This window comes from Papio anubis, chromosome 11, assembly GCF_008728515.1.
Source record: "Papio anubis isolate 15944 chromosome 11, Panubis1.0, whole genome shotgun sequence".
In the NCBI taxonomy this organism is placed as follows: Eukaryota; Metazoa; Chordata; class Mammalia; order Primates; family Cercopithecidae; genus Papio; species Papio anubis.
This window is the reverse complement of record NC_044986.1, coordinates 25,500,726-25,517,113: the sequence shown is the minus strand read 5'-3', so window position 1 is coordinate 25,517,113 and position 16,388 is coordinate 25,500,726. Positions and strand designations below refer to the sequence as shown.

At 37.8% G+C, this 16,388-nt stretch overlaps 1 long non-coding RNA gene across 1 annotated transcript in view; it reads right to left on the bottom strand.

The window, feature by feature from the left end:
- Positions 1-11,693: 11,693 nt before the first annotated feature.
- The window catches only part of LOC108580461, a 39,349-nt gene continuing 34,654 nt past the window's right edge, over positions 11,694-16,388 (bottom strand). Inside the window, exon 3 of the long non-coding RNA XR_004176894.1 lies at positions 11,694-12,749. This is a non-coding gene — a long non-coding RNA (uncharacterized LOC108580461). The remainder of the gene's footprint in view (positions 12,750-16,388) is intronic.

The following is a 16,388-nucleotide window of genomic DNA, read 5'->3' as shown; positions in this document are numbered from 1 at the left end:
TTTTTTTTTTTTTGAGACGGAGTCTCGCTCTGTCGCCCAGGTTGGAGTGCAGTGGCGCCATCTCGGCTCACTGCAAGCTGCGCCTCCTGGGTTCACGCCATTCTCCTGCCTCAGCCTCCGGAAGAGCTGGGAGTACAGGTGCCCACCACCATGCCTGGCTAAATTTTTGTATTTTTAGTAGAGACGGGGTTTCACTATATTGGTCAGGCTGGTCTCGAGCTCCTGACCTCAGGTGATCCACCCACCTCAGCCTCCCAAAGTGCTGGGATTACAGGTGTGAGCCACCATGCCCGGCTTGTCCTTTTTTTTTTTTTTTTTTTGAGACAGAGTCTTGCTCTGTCACCCAGGCTGGAGTGCAGTGGCCGGATCTCAGCTCACTGCAAGCTCCTCCTCTCGGGTTCATGCCATTCTCCTGCCTCAGCCTCCCGAGTAGCTGGGACTACAGGCACCCGCCACTTCGCCCGGCTAGTTTTTTTTTTTTTATTTTTATTTTTATTTTTTTTTTAATAGAGACGGGGTTTCACCGTATTAGCCAGGATGGTCTCGATCTCCTGACCTCATGATCCGCCCGTCTCGGCCTCCCAAAGTGCTGGGATTACAGGCTTGAGCCACCGCGCCCGGCCTGTCCTCTTTTTTAAAGAAACAAAAAAAGTCAATAAATATCAATGATCTGAAATTTTTCGAAGAAGTGAACAAGATAAAAGTTTTATATAAAGTGATTACCATAGACTAAAGGTTTGGTGTGAAGATTCTGGTCTAGAAGGTCCCTATTCCTTAAGACCACCTGTCCTCCTAGAGGAGAACAGCAGGCCTGAGTTTTGATGGTGGCCCTCACCAGAGGTATGCAGCATGTTCCACGGCTGGAAGAAACATCATCCTCTTCTCTAGGTGGCAGCTCCTTTAATGCAAGGAACACTGGATTGAATCTAACCAAGCCAGCCATTTGACTTGCAAAAGTTGTGCAAAGGGAAACAAGAGTGCATGCTTACCTTAATTGAGTGTTGAGTGTTGTGAGGATGAATTTGCATGACGTGAATGTGCATTAGAAATTACACGTGGGAAGATAAATGGGGGTGTTTTAATTGCTTTCAATTTATATGATTATTAGCACTGAGAACTGACTATATGTCAGGTACTGTTATTCACCACATATATCTAAACCCACTTACTCTTCCCTGAAACAGCAGGAGACATGTATTATGATGCTAATGTTACAAAGGGAGGCAAGGAGGACTGAAGCCCACAAAAGTAACTTCACCACTATTCTATGCTGTCACATGGAAGTTCTGCAGATCACACTCAACTCTCTGCCCCCATACTTTAAATTGCAGCGGCAACTCATCTCTTTTGTTTTCTTCTGTCTTGCACATAACACACATAAGAAAAGGAACAACCTTTGATACAGAATGTTAACTTTCAGTAAAGTTTTAGCTAATACCCCTACCATATCATGCAGATAGACTGCCAGTGTATCTCTCTTGGGTCTCAGCTGGCCATACACTCTGTCTGCCCTGGGAGATGGAAACAGAACTAGGAGTCATGAACAGAGCAATGTGTTGAGCCAACAGGTAACATTTTATGTGGTCCCTTTGTGGGTTGTAACTACCTTCCCTTTAATGCCCTTTTATTTCTCACTCTCAGAGGTGTGGAGGCAAGAAGGGAATTAATTGTAGTGAGCTACTATTCCTGCCTGCTGACAGAATGTTGCTCATAAACTATGGGCTGGGAATGGATGTCCCTACAAAAGCATAAAATGAGAGGCCACTCCTCCCACAGAAATGACTGAGGATAGGCAAGTCTCTACTTTTGTTGAAAAATGCTCAGACTACTGAAAGCGTGCTTTCTTTCTCAATCTGTGGCCACAGTTCTTGAAATGATAAGGTCATCAGATGTTCTAAAATACCCGCTCAGGTGCATATATAGACCCACATTGTATACATGGCAGTCATAAACACCAAATATGTGTGTATGCAGACATATGCATTCACACACACACCCGATACTTAAGAAGGAAAGAATCAGGACTTATCGTATTGCTGGCCCTGAGTCTGACAGACTTTTCTTCAAATTCCAAGTCCATTATAAGTTATCCACATTCTTTGTAAAACTTGTACATTAATAGCTTTAGAAAACTAAAATAGATATGTATGTAAAAAGTGAGCATGTTTAGTGGTTTTTTTTTTAGCTTTATTGAAGTATAATTGACAAAAATGTGTATATTTAAGATATACAACTTGATTTTTTACATATGTATACATGTGAAATTATCAGCACATTCATATCAGCATGACTCTAATCTCAGTCTTTTTGTAATAAATAAGCAATTTGGGGAACATAATTCAAAATTATGTAAAAATCCAGTGAAGATCTAAAAGCCCTAAAAGACACTTTCAAACATCAAGCGATGAACTTGGTGATAACTTTTAAAATCTCTTCATATGAATATAATATACAGTCACTTTGAGAACTATTATCCAGATATACTGACTTGGGAGAATGTCAGAGCAAGAAAAGGAATTGTATGCAGACTATAATTGCATTACCAAAAAAAAGAAAAAAAGAAAACATTTGCCAACCTAGTAATGTATATAAATATAAAAAACATTTAAAAACTCTTAATTATAAGAGTTTGATAATGCTGGGTAATTATAAGTAAATAAGTGTACATTGCAGTCTTCCCTGTTTTTTCTTGTATGCTTATATTAATAGTATTTTAAATATTTAAAAACTATAAAAGAATTAAAATCTTAACAGGATACCTCGCAGTAGTAAAAATAGAAAATAATCATCATTTAAAAAATTTTCACACTTGTATGTTGTTTCAATTTCAGAATATGTGCACTCTTTTTGAAAAATATTGAATGCTGAATGTAATACAGTTTTTTAAAAAATAGATAATGAAATTAAGTCTCATGCAGTTAGCTTATGAGCCTTCAGTCAATATGCTCTTGCCCATTCCTACCAGGCTGCCTCATGCTAAAGTGACCCCTATGGGTCTTCTTAGTTTTTTAAGCTTCTCTTAGTTGATTTTAATACAATATCTCATAGTTGTGAGGCTCAGGAAGGAAAAGATACAGGTAGTGGGATGAATGTGTATCTGCTAGATGTGAAAGGACTCTCTCACTGCTCCAGTATGAGCCCTGCTTTAGGGAACATCCATGCTCCAATACTTTATCATTGTTCATACCATGTGCAAAGAAATATAGAAAGAATTATTTAAACCTAGTCAATGGAAAGATGAAATAGGAGACCTGAGTCCCAGGGCAGATATCTGAAACATATCCCAAGAGTCTTCGTTATGCTACCTGGAGGGAAAAAGGAGACTATGTAGTAAATAAATACATTCAAATGTTATCAAAATGATTTCCAGATCTTAACAAAAACAATAAATTGGTTAAAAAATGAGCAAGATTGTGGGATACTGGTTCACTCAAATATTGGCAGCAAAGTACATTGTTTCCATAATTCGAACGGACAGTCTGACCAGGTTACAAGAGCCATAAAAATAGCTTAGAGGTAATCCCAGCACTTTGGGAGGCCGAGGTGGGTGCATCACGAGGTCAGGAGGTCGAGACCATCCTGGCTAACATGGTGAAACCCCATCTCTATTAAAAATATAAAAGAACTAGCCAGGCGAGGTGGTGGGCCCCTGTAGTCCCAGCTACTCGGGAGGCTGAGGCAGGAGAATGTCATGAACCCGGGAGGTGGAGCTTGCAGTGAGCCAAGATCACACCACTGCACTCCAGCCTGGGCGACAGAGCGAGACTCCGTCTCAAAAAAAAAAAAAAAAAATAGCTTAGAGGGCCGGATGCGGTGGCTCACGCCTGTAATCCCAACACTTTGGGAGGCCGACATGGGTGGATCACAAGGTCAGGAGATCAAGACCATCCTGGCTAACATGGTGAAATCCCGTCTTTACTAAAAATACAAACAATTAGCCGGGCATGGTGGCGGATGCCTGTAGTCCCAAGCTACTCAGGAGGCTGAGTAGAATGGCATGAACCTGGGAGGCGGAGTTTTCAGTGAGCAGAGATCAGGCCACTGCACTCCAGCCTGGGTGACAGAGCAAGACTCCATCTCAAAAAAATATATATATAAAAATATATAAATAAAAATATATAAATATATATGTGTGTATATATATGTATATAGCTTCGACCCAGTAATCTACTGCTGAGAATTTTCATAAATAAAAATTAACATTAAAGCAAACAAAAAAAGTAACATCTAGAAGTTGCTCAAATGCCAGTAGGATTTTGTAAGAAATTTCAGTGTGTCAGCTTAACAGACCATTGTGTAACTGTAATAATTGAACTCTCTGAGGCACCATGATTATTTTTGGAGAAGTTGGTATAAAATCATCGGGGCAGAAAAAGGTCTTAGAGAAAAGATCATCATAGTTTAGGATGCTCAATATCAACTTTGGAACTTCCCTATGCTTATCCTAAGACCTGAAATCTCAACTGCTCTTTCAGACCATGCTAAAACCCAGGCTTGGTTCTCATGCTTGCCTCTCCAAAACATGCTCTTCGCCAGCTTATTATCACACTGAATTTCTAAGATATCAGCAGATATATTCTTGCTGTCCTTCCAGAAGTCTAACTAATAGAACTTTTGAATCTTCCATGTTCCTGATCTGGAGAAATTCAAATAATCTAGAATATAAATTTGTTTTTAGCAGAGTCACGCCCTGCCAATCCCGGCCACTTTTCTCCACCAAGGCTTCCTGTTTGACAAAATCACTAATAGATAAAATAAGTGTCAAAAAATGCACTAGACAGAGCCAAGTAGGCAAGGAAAACTCTACTGAAGACAATTGCAATAGACAAGAGAGATTGAAAACTTTGTTAAAATGAAAGGCAGGAAAGATTTTAGGTGCTGGGGTGACCTAGTGGAAAAGGACTAGAAGGTATTGAGGAGAAGGTTGTTTGATGCAATTAGACTTTCTCTGTTTGCTAATTTCTACTTATTAAAGTTAGGCTCTTACTCTCCAACAAAGACTGGGAGATAGGGATTCTGTCTTTTCTTGGTGATATTTTAAAAGGGACAGCCCTTTAGGTCCTTGAGAACGACATTCTTGGGTCGTACAACTGGCAGAAGCCTGAAAGAATTACGTCTCAAAGGAGAAGAGAAATAATTTACAATTGCAAATTTTCTAAGGTAGTCCAAGAAGAGGGAGGTCAGGGGCTCATCATCAGGATGATTATGCCAAAAATAATGAGGGAGAAACATGTCTAAGATTTAGTCAAGCTAAAAGAATGTTGAGCCAATCTTGGTCAGGAGAAAACAACTGTGAGAGGGCAATTGGCTGATATCACGCTTGTCTGGGAACCAGAAAAGAGTCCCATCTTCTTAGACTGCCTTGTATTCATAATGGTACCATGATTGACATCAATTTAATATTTTATATTAATGCCTGGTCAACTTCTTACCAATTACTTCTGTCACAGGTCATGTGGAAGCAGAGTCTGAGAAGCTGACAATTTTCTGGGGAGATTTCTCAGGATCAAGTCCTGTGAGGGAAGTAAGAAGGAGAAGTAGGGAGGTACTGCAACCTCAATTAAAGTTTCAGTCGATCAGACAGGGGAGTTTTGGAGCTAGTAAGGCCCTGTAGGATTGTATCTTATTAGGAATTAGGTGCCTAGGCCTTTATGTGGAAAGGGTAATGGATTTAGGTGAGGCCACTCTACAGTCAAGGACAATCACTAGAGGGAGAAACTCAACTGAAAGATATCAGCTGCCACCTCTTCTAGCAACTGACAGAATGAGTACTTTGGTCCTAAAATGGAAGAATCTGGATTCCATATCACAGTAACCTATACCTCAGCTCAAATACCCCTTCTTAAAAAAAACTCTGGTCATCCAATTTAAAACATCCCATTCAGACTCTTTTCATAATTATAAATTATGCTTTATAATTTTTATACTTATCACCTGAAATTATACTTTTGTAAATATTTGTTTACAACATTTTTATAAATGTTTCCTTTAGAATGAAATCTCTCTACAGACAGAGACCTTGTCTATCTTAATTATCTCTGTATTCCCAACACTTAGCAAGGCTCATGACTTGTAGTAAACAGTAATATTTGCTAAATGAATAAATGCATTAAATATTTTCTATGGGTTAACAATTAGGAACCTCTGAGAGATTTTTGACCTTGTCTTATTGGAAGCTCATCTCCGAAAAGCTCTGGTTTTGAGTAAGTCCGTCTTCTGAAGATTGTCTCCTTTATAGCTTTCTATAAATTATTCCTATTCATTGGGGAACAAATTTTTATTTTTTTCACGGTACCACTTAAACAATTCCTGTCATTTAGTTAATGCTCTGTAAAGATTTGCTGAATTCCATCCTGGTCAACACAGTGAAACCCCGTCTCTACTAAAAATACAAAAAAATTAACTGGGCATAGTGGTGGGTGTCTGTAGTCCCAGCTACTCGGGAGGCTGAGGCAGGAGAATGGCGTGAACCCGGGAGGTGGAGCTTGGAGCTTGCAGTGAGCCGAGATTGCACCACTACACTCCAGCCTGGGTGACTGAGCGAGACTCTGTCTCAAAAAAAAAAAAAAAAAAAAAAATTTGCTGAATAAATGAATGAATGAGATAATAAATTAATCAGCCTTAGCTCTGCCCATTGAAGATGTGGGAAATAAGTCTGAAACTCTCTTACACAACAGCCTTGGTTTTCCCTGAAGCTCCTGGCCAGTTCCCTACTTCTCTCTCTATAAGACATACATCTGAGGTATCTAGTCAGTCTTGAGAATAATTGTATCCAAATTATTTCAACATTCTCTCTTCTCTGTGTTAAAATCAAGGTGCTCTAGTGGCATACTGAAGTTTATGGATTTATTTTTTTCCTCCACTACTAAGGTAGAAGACTCTTGGGAACAGAGGCTGCACCATATTCTCTCTAATCCCCACTTTACCTAGTGCAGCATTTCACAACATTGCATGCAGTAGGTGCTCAATAAATATTTGCAAATGAAGTTTTAGCCACTTTGAAGATTGCAAGTTGAAAAAGTAAGTCTGACTTAGCTGACTGGTTAAGTTGCCATGACTAAACCTCTTCTTCTCCCAGGGTCTAATTAAGGTTTCTGAAAATTATACTAATTCTCAGGAGACACAATGCCTTATATTCTAATAGTAAGCACTTTTTAATAAAGTTTTTTTTTGCCCACAGATCTTTTAATTTGTATAGTAAGTAATAAGATCTATAAGAGAAAATTCGAAGAATCAATAGACAAAGTTAGAGAATATGGAAGAAAGAGCATGGATTTGTTGTAAATAAAGTGTAAATAAAACAAAAGATCATAGACTGGAGAAAGTTAAAATCTATAGCTTAATTACTAATACTCTGCATATTTAATGCAAACGGCCTCATTCCAACAACTCTAAAAATAATTTGAACAATTAGTCCATAAAAAAATCTACCGTTGACCAGCTGTGTATGTCCCCATAATTACCAACCAAAACTTGTTTTCTAGGCCTCCCTGTTTGTCTATGCATCAATTTACTGTATATATCAGAAATTGTTTTTAGTGCCAGACATTCATAGATGAGACAAGCATCTCTCTGAATTCTTGGAATTTCATTCTCACATAGAAGACATTAAACACAAAATTACACAATCAACTAAATACAGTGGTAATGTGTGTTTCGTGTTAACTTCAGGCATATATTGTCTTGGAATAGTATCAGTCTGTCATTTATTGAATGCCCATTCTATGGGCAGTATTTTGAATGATGGCTTATTAATTTCATGCAACCCTAGCAAGTGACTATTAGCTTTTTCATTTTATAGCTGAACATACTGATCCCTCAGAGTGTAATGAATCATATTGATATCATTTAAGATGTATTGATCTTTTTTGATAAGGCAGACCACCTATCTACACTATTTTATTTATCTTCAATGGACACCCATGAAAATGACGAAGCTCAGTGAAGTCAAAGGACTTTTTCAAGATTATCCAACCAGCACTTAGAAAAGGAAAAATTTAATTACTGTCAGACCTTTCTTCTGAACCCCAAGCTGTACTAAAGATAGTTGACCAAACTGAGGATTAAAGAGGTAGAATCACAGGCCCAGGATCATATACGTAAAAGATGTAAACCCAGCATGCTCGACTCCAAAATACATGCTCTTATTATTAAACATGAAGGATTAATTTCACTAGTGCTGTAAATTGGGGCCTGAGGGTATTTTGATTTAAGCCAGTAATATACCTTCAGTTTCCAAAAGAGAACTAGCCTTGGCCCTCGGGCATGGGAGAAAATGGACGTCACTGCATCCTGCTCAGTAACTGCTATTCGCCAGGATAAATTCCCCTCTCTTTCCTGCTATTTCTGTCTCCCTTCTTTCCAGTTTCTCTTTAAAACTCCTTACCTCCACTGCGCCTTCACTCTCATATCCCAAAGCTGCCGAGCTCTCTCTACTCTGCATCTTCCAAGCATTTACAAACTCCATTGGCACTGCGTAAAAGCTGCATCTATTTATGTGCTGCTCTGAGAATGTTCTTAAGTCATTTTCATGAGTGTGTGCTCTTTCATCTCAATTCAGCTTTATGTTCCTGCAAGGCAGGAATAGAGGCCTTTACGGTTTTTGCAGTGGCTTCCGCAGAGCCCGATTCAATTCCTGCTTTTGGGGTTAACTAAATCAAGCCACCCTCCTCACTCCCCTGAACATACTGATGCAAACTGCATGGTGAAGAATAGAGGACAGGGAAATCAGAAGAGAAAGTGGGCATTTGCAGATGCTGTTATTGTGGGGACAAAACAAGTATTTTCAGACAGAACACAAGAGGGAAAATGTGGCATCAATTGGGAGGAGTCAGACATCATCTCAGAGGGGTGTATGGTAGTGAGATAATCCTTCCATTTGAAGGGTAGAGGACATACCAGGGCAGATATGGTGAAGATAGCATCAGTGTTGAACTGTAAAGGATGGTAGTAATTGGGAATTTACAAAGGCATGGACATTGGGACAGATTGAACAGAAACAATGGTTTCCTTAGAGTAATTGCAGTCAGACATGAGAAAGAGGGTAATGGTCTGTATAGCTGAGCTCTCAGGTGCAGCAATGTGTGCAGAGGAGAAATAATATTTGAAAAGGAAATGGAGTCTCGATAGAGGAGAGTTTGAATATCAGGAGTTTAAAATCTAATCTGTAGACAATGGGGAATCATAGGAGTTCTTCGTGTTAAAGAGTGATGTGTGCAGTGCTTTGCTATCAATAATAGATTTTGGGGGACATATGCAGACAAGGAAACTAGTTAGGAAATTATTCTAGTAGACAAGAAAGAAGGAACAAAGGTATAAACTGAGGTAAGAGCGGTGTGGAGGGAAAGGAGAGGATTTGTGAGGGCTCCACAGAGGACAAACGCACAGGACCAACCACAGATTTTTACATGGGGCCGGGAAGAGGGAAGAATAAGTGCAGGGCTGAAATCTCTAATCTGGTGAATGAGAATAGTGATAACTAATATTTTGTGGGTGCTCACTCTGTCCCAGGCACTGTGCAAAGCACAGGATACATGCCTTAGCTCACTGAATCTTTGTAACAACTGCTTTAAAGTTGTTAGAAGCTATGAAGGTACATACTTCTGTAAACCTCATTTTATAGTTATAGTAACCAAGGCAACAAAAGGTAAAATAACTTGTTCAAGTACACTCAGCTAGCATGTAACAGAGCTGGGATGACAAACCAATGAGGTCTGACTGCTCAGCACAGACCATGAAGCTTAACCATTAGGCTCTACTATAGTGTTGAACATAGAAACAATAAAAACAGAGACCACAGTGAGTGAGGGTGAGCAAATAAAGGGTGAGAGGAAGAAAGTATCCCAAGAAACATCACTGGAGATGAGGAGACTGTGGGGAGCATGAGTTTACATTAGACTCTGCAAGAAAGACACAGTGAGGAAATAGTTCCATTTATTGAATGGTAACTGCCAAAAACTGCTCAAGATACTTTAGATACAGTTTTGTTAAACCTTTCTAAGTATATTGTGTGGTAGATGCTATTATTACTGTGCCCTTTTAGAAGATGAAGGAATTGAAGATCAGAGTAATCAAGTAACTTGCCTAAGATCACACAGATCCTATGCAAGAAAAGAATTGAACCCAGGGCTCTATGTTAAAGCCTACATACATAACCATTACACACACTATGCCCAATATAACAAAGGCTCGATGTCAACAAGGACTCAGGAATGGCCATTTATGTGGTCAATAAAACATAAGGTTGACTATATAATTTATTCACCAATCTGATAAATTGTTTAGAATTTAAAAACAGGGGCCTATTAATATGAGTGCCAGAATGACAGGCATATGCTGTCACTATCCCAGGTGAATTAAGATGTATAGATGCCCCAGCAGGAGGATCTGGGCATCCTTCAAAAGAACAGTATCAGTAGCACCTTGAGAGTGGAAGCCAGATAGCAGTGGGTTGAGAAGAAAATTGGAGATTAGTGAAAAAAAATAAGAATTACTTGGATTCTTCGAACAGTGTGAAGAAATAAAAAACTAAGTAGAGGGGAACCCTGGGCCTGTCTGACCGTGGGCTGGGCTGGCACAATGACACATTATGGGCACTCAATAAATACCTAATGATACACTAGCAGGGATGAGGAAAGAGGCTGCTCTGTTAGTTTTGCTTTGTGTTCCTTTATCTCATTTATTTTCTAAGACAGAGGGATATTGAGCATATTTGTAGGCAGAGAGGAGGATCTAGTGAAAAGAAAAAGATGCAAATGTGAGGGGAAAATAAAACAAGAAGGGTTGGAGAGTTCCACATGTTCAAGGAAAGGAATTTGTCTTAGAAAAAGAGAAAAAAAACTTAAAGAAATAATGCAATGTCTTGGATATGTACAAGTATAAAGGAGACAGTTATCCATTAAGAAGTGCTCAGATCCCTGGGTGAGGATGAAGTGATGGCAACATCCATCTAAGTCTTGCTCATTGAGTGTAAATCACATGTCTGCTGAGCACCCTGCACCTGAGTATGCATCTTAAGGTAAGTCAGGCCCTTCCTGGTAGAGACAACTCAAGTACGGTGGCGATCTTAGGCTGAGAAAGCCTGCAGCATGACAAGGTCCCAGGATGCAGCTGAGGAAGCCTGGACTCAGTTCCCAGTTGGATCCCTGATTTGCTGCATAACTTCGAACAAGGCGATTTTCTTCTCAGCTCTTCAGTCTCCTCATCCGTCAAAAAGGAAACTGAACCAGTTCAGTGGTTTACAAATGCCCATAGGTCCCTATGGGGCTGTGATGGCATATCTTTTTAAAAATTGTAATAGAAGAATAGTATAGCAAAATGTACATCTAAAAGTGTACAACTTGCTTAATTTACATAAAATGAAAAGATATATGTCGTGTCATCTGTAACACATACAAAATTACTGGGACCCTAGAAATGCCCCCTCCCTTACTTCCTTCCATACACCCTCCATCTACTACTTGATAACATCCCACTACCCTGACTTCTATGAACAGAAATTAGCTTCACCTCTTTATTTTTATAAATCGAACCATACAGTTTGGGTCATCTTGTGTCTAAGCTTATTTCACTCAGCATTGTTTGTGAGATTTATTCATATTGCAGAGTATAATGCTGTATATTATATTCTATTGTATAGTATTGTAGAGTTCAATGACATGTTTTGAAAATTAGGTAAAGTTTAAAATGAAGTATATTTTATTTAAAGGTAAATTTATTCAAAATAATTTTATTTTGATTTTGGATTATATTCTTTCATCCTTTTTGTGATAAAAATGTTCTTTATTTGAAATCCCTTGTTAACTGCCAGAAGTTTCATTTTGTCATTGTATTTACTTTTATTTTGTCTTAATTTTAATTTGCTAACTTAGCAAATTCAGCTCCATATTTTATCATTCTAAAAAATTTGACTGAGCCGTGAAGTCCCCAAGCTTAGGTTCCATAGGAGTAGAAGGTCCCTAAATTTCTTGGCTCTTTTTACAAGCCAGCTTAAGCTTCTGGTCTTTGGTTACAGCCTCCTTCGATAAACAACTCAAGTGCACAAATTCTAAGAGGCAGCCAGAAAAGCCACAAAGACCAATTATTAATTATTGATTCACCTTGAGGGGGATATTGGGAGATGACGGCTTTTTGTTAATGCTCATAATTCACATACATAAATAGCAAATAACCGTATCAATTCCTTCAATATTAGACCAGTTTAGGTCTTACCAGAAGCCCTTTAAGAATTGCCAGAAAGCCTGGACTAGAAGAGGACATGTGATCCCCACACAGGAAAGGACGAGAGAACAGAGATATCAAGCATAAGAGTGTGCTTCAGATACCGTGCCCCAGTGGAATTCTAGAAAGGGGAAGATGTTCCGTGGGCTGGTGGTCCTCTAAGAAAGCCTCATTACCTGAAGTAGACTTTAAAGAGAATGTAGGGACCCCTAGCAGGCACTCAACTAGCAAATATGATTTATTTAATCCTTTGGAAAACAGGATAAAATCAACCACTCTACTCATGGTTGAAATACTATGTATTGTTGGAGAAAAAGATCACATACATGCTCGCATACACCAAGAAAAGGAAAAAAAACAACAAAAAAAGAGGATTCCTCTTTCAGTTCTTGAGAGATAATTGTCTGATTGAAGTAATGGGATCTGTGATGGAATCTTCCTTCAAGATCTATTGAAGAGAGGAGCTTCCTGCTGGCAGAATTCAGAATTTGCTTCCCCACAAGAGTACAATTACATATTCAGCCTCTTTCCTAGAAGAAAGCAATTATGGGACAATTTTACTTTAAAAAAAAAATCAATTTGAGCTTCTGTTTTGCATTAGTAGCTACAAAAAGCAGCAGCATCTGAATTAGACAATACATAGTTACCCTTTTACAACTGAAGTAAGATGCATTGTAAGTGCAGGTTTTCAGAAATCTGTGTGTTATATAAGGCAACACACACACAGTTGTTGTTTTTACATTTGCTTAAAGAAAACTTTTGTTTGTTTCTGCCTGGTGAGCATTCAACACCTCCCTATCTCTGTTTTTATAGCATTTCCATCCTTGTTTTATTTTTTCAGTACTTTGAATCTTGAAGCTAAGACATGTATGAATCACATTGTCCTTTTGTAGAATCTTAGCTGTGGCTCCTGCTGCCCCATACCCTGGGGTAATAACGCTCTGTAAAAATATCTTCCTATCATTAAAATACATGTATTTATGATGTATTTCTATATACATAAAATATACATAAATATATTGTACATATATACATAAAATACATAAATATATGTATATGTACATATGTGTATATAAATACATACATTTAAATGGTGGGAAGAGATTTTTACAGAGTTATATCATTAGCCTAGGGGATGGGGCTAATATACATTTATATATTTTTATATATAAATCTTTATGTATTGATATATATTTATATGTAGATCTTTACATATTGATATTTATATATAAATCCTTATTGATATGTATTTATATATAAATATATTTGTTTATATCTAAATCTTTATATATTTGCATATATAAATCTTATATTGCTCATTTGTTACTATCATTTTACTTTGAGACATAATTGATGAATAATTGCATATTAAAGGTATACCATATATTTTCATGCACATATATATCACCATATAAAGGTAAACATACAAGGCGATGGGTATGCTAATTAGCTTGATTACACATTTTTTTGATAAAGTATAATTGGTTTCTGTGGCTTGCAAACAAGAACAGTTTCTGAGGCATATGGCGTGTGACCAATATACACCAAATACATCTTATTTTTTCAAAGACAAAGAACCCATTTTCTTTTTTATATTTCCATATTATAAATGGCAAAAAGCAGATGTATAGCTTTAAAACAATGAGTTGTTCCTGCCTGACATTGCCAAAGGCAGGAAAAACAATTAGATGACCTCACAGCCCCAGCGTTCAAAGCTAAGTATGATGTTTCCTGAGGAGAGACAGAAACATCTTAACATCTCCTAGAGTGGGTATGGTTTCGAACAACAGAGTTTTGATATTGAAATACGAGAATAGAAATAACTTTGATGTGTTTCTGCTGTAGAATTTTCTATTACCAATGTCATTATTGTAATTTCTACAGCAACGGAGAGAATGTTTTTTAGTTAATGAACATTGTCTTCACATGGCAATGAGGGGACATGTCTTCTAATTAGCATCAGATCTAACTCATATACACTTGCTTTCTAATCCCAAATGCCATCAAGGAGAGAGTGGAGCCCAAGAGAAGGGAGGGAATACAGATGTGTGTTTCTCTTTATACTCCCAGGACATTTCATCCACTGGGGCCCAGACTCACCCCACCTTTTGCCATTGGACACTTGATGTTGTGTACCTTAAACTATCTCAACCCCTGAGAAGCCCTAAACAACTTCCTGAATATGATTTTGTCCGACTGCATATAGTTTACTTCATAACAGAACCAAGATGCCTCTTTTTCTAATGCCTCTAGCTCATCTGAAGAGTCTGTCTGAATCTGAAAATGACCAAAGTCCAACTGAGGAAGGCTTCCACTGGAGAGATGCAGAGAAGCCCGTGGAGTCAGTCTACTGGGAGTTGAATACTGTCTGTGCCACACAATAACTATTAGGACTCTGTGAGTCCCTTAATTTCTCTGTCTCAAGTTTCCCCAGCTCTATATGTAAAACAGAGCTATTAACAGCACCCACATAATAGGTCTGATGTGAGTGGTAAATCAAATGCCAAATGTTTAGCCCTTAGAAGAGAGCTTGGCACACTAAAAACTATTCAATAAATATTCACTAATATGTTGCTTTAACACATGACCTTTGTGATCCCAAAATCCATACTCTCTCACCTCACTAGGTCAGTACCTCTGCCCTCTCAGGGAACCATAAGGTGTCTGGGCAGGAAATTAAAGCTAGATCTTAGGCAAAGAGGATAATTTAGCAGATTGGTTCCCAAGCCTGATCATTAATAAGGCAAAGGTCCTTTCTTAGACATGGACACAAGGGAGTAACAGGAATTTCTTGGCAAAAATAAAATTCAGAATCAGCTCATCACTCAGCTATGGAAGGCTAATTCTTCTTGACTGAGAAATACTTCCCCACTGCCCCGTGGTTTTCATCATGTAAGGGACAATCCAGATCCCTGTGGTGTCACCATTTTCTCAAACACTTTGGGGACACTCATCTTTGAAGTGGCCTTCATCATCTATTAAAGGTACTTTTGGGTTTTTTTTTTTTTTAAGATGAAGAGTGTGTATGTGTGTATATATATTCATCATCTGTGAAAGTACTTTTAAGGTTTTTTTTTTTAAGATGAAGATTATGTATGTAATGAATATATACACATATATATGTATATACACATATATGAATATACACACATATATGAATATACACACATATATGAATATATACACATATATATGAATTTTATATATATATATATTCACATACAGGTTAAAGTTATTTGGAGTCAAGTGTAGGTCTCAACCTGGGGATTATTTTTGGTTTAAAATGAAAAATAGCAATGAAATGACATTATTGATTTTCTTCTAATGCCCGTAAACTGCCATTAAAAGTATAAATGCCAAATATTAACCTCATTTTCCTCACTCTATTAAAAGCTATAAGAGATTGAAATAATGGAATAAAATATTAATTTGTCCCTTGGTAGTGCACAAGCCCTGAAGAAACATAAAAAGCAAAACATGCAATGAATACCTTTAATTGTAGTATTTAAAATCTCACTGACTGTCCCCACATCATTTATGGCCAGTGTAATTAAACAATATCCTAATTCAGCATAAAGAGACTCTAGGGACCATATTTTATCCCTTCAAATTGCAAGTGTCAAAGGAAGCCTTGTTTCTCAAGCCTTTGTCCTTGTGATGTTTTGACAACTTGGAAGCCCTCGTGGGTGTCTCACTTCTTCTCTGGTCACATAGGAGATCAAAGAGGACAGCATTTATCTGCTTTAACGGAGGAGACCATTCACCATACACTATTTAGCAACCCTTTTATTCATGAACCCCAAATTCTGATTCTGTATTGTGTCAACCTGACAACCTTTATTTCTGTAGCACAATGGTTCCAAGGAGCCAGGTTTCAGCAACACTCACCAATCACAAGTATTTCACGGAGTACTGGTGAAATTTTCTATAATAAGCAGAACTTTTATATTATAATGGCTTATTAATTCAGGATGCATCTGATAATTTATGGAATATAGCAGTCACTATTAGCTATATGTTAGTTATAGTGCTATTGTATGAAAACTTCTATAGAAAGCTGCTGGAAAAAGCAAAACAGTGCCATTGTGAAAACTTCTTAGTTTCAATGAAATATGAGTGTATATAGCTAACATGTATTGATCATTTTCTATGGGGTGGTGTAGCAGTTA